A 1,431-nucleotide genomic window follows, 5' to 3' on the forward strand; every position below is an offset into this window, starting at 1 on the left:
GCAAAGGAATTCAGATGCACATGAAGAGCATTTAACTTCAGCTAAGCGAGTTTTAAAATACTTGAGCAAAACTTTAGACATGCAACTAAGGTATAAAAAACCGGGAAGCCGATAAACTGTTTTCTCGATGCAGATTGGGGAGGCGATGCAGTCGATCGTAAATCGTACACGGGCATACGTTTATGTTAGCAGGAGCAGCTTTTTCGTGGGTGTGCCGCAAACAACCAACAGTGGCACTCAGTAGCACTGAAGCTGAATATATGGCATTGTCTTCAACTGCAAAGGAAGCCATATATTTACGCAAGCTACTGAAAGAGTTGAACTTGTGTAAGGACGATCCGATAACAATGAATGGAGATAATTTGAGCGCGATGCATTTAGTCATGAACCCTGTATATCACAGCAGAAGCAAACAAATTGACATACGTTATCACCATGTAAGAGGTGCTTATCAGGATGGTCAAATACGACTCGAGTATTGTAGCAGCAACGAAATGATAGCATATATATTCACAAAAAATTTGTCAAAGATAATTCATGTAAAGTTAACACAAATGTTAGGCTGAAGCTGAATATCTTTTATTTTTAGTAAATATGTGTTTTGAGGAGGAATGTTAAACATACTGAATTCATATTGTAACTCTGCAACCCACATATTTACTAAATGAGCAACTCTGATTTATTACAAATGTATGTTATTATAATTTATCCTTCATCAATTACTCTTTCACCTTGAATTAAACTGTATTACTGAAGAAACGTGTGTCGTTTTACTCTGCTTCTACGGACTTCAAGTAAGTAATTATACAATATATACCACCGATCTCTATGATTTTTTCAAACAACAATATATGCTATATACGTAAGCAGTTGGTGAAATTTGAAGCTTCTAGCTGTTAAAATGGGGCAGAAATAGCGCAAAGTTTCTTATCTGAACAATCGGTTGTATTAGATATATACTATGTATACCACCGATCTGTATGCTTTTTTCAGACAAAAATATATACTATACACGTAAGCATTTGGTGAAATTTGAAGCTTTTAGCTGTTAAAATGGGGCTGAAATTGCAAAAAAAAATATATATACTGCATATACCATCATATATATATTATATATATCACCGATCTGTATGATTTTTTCACACAACAATATATACTATATACTATATATAATATATATATATATATATATATATAATATATAATATATACACACAACAATATATACTATATACGTAAGCAATCGCCCCAGCGGGTTAGGGGATCAGAATATACCCGCGGTAGGTATGCCTGTCGTAAGAGTCGACTAAAATACCAGATTCAAGGGGCTGTGTAGTGCAACCCTTCAGGTTGCCAGCGAAATATATAGCTTCTCCGAACCCAATTGTCAACCTCACCTATCCGTGGCGAATCCTGTTTCACTAACAGACG

This window comes from Eurosta solidaginis, unplaced genomic scaffold (assembly GCF_040869045.1).
Source record: "Eurosta solidaginis isolate ZX-2024a unplaced genomic scaffold, ASM4086904v1 ctg00001068.1, whole genome shotgun sequence".
NCBI classification, from domain to species: Eukaryota; Metazoa; Arthropoda; class Insecta; order Diptera; family Tephritidae; genus Eurosta; species Eurosta solidaginis.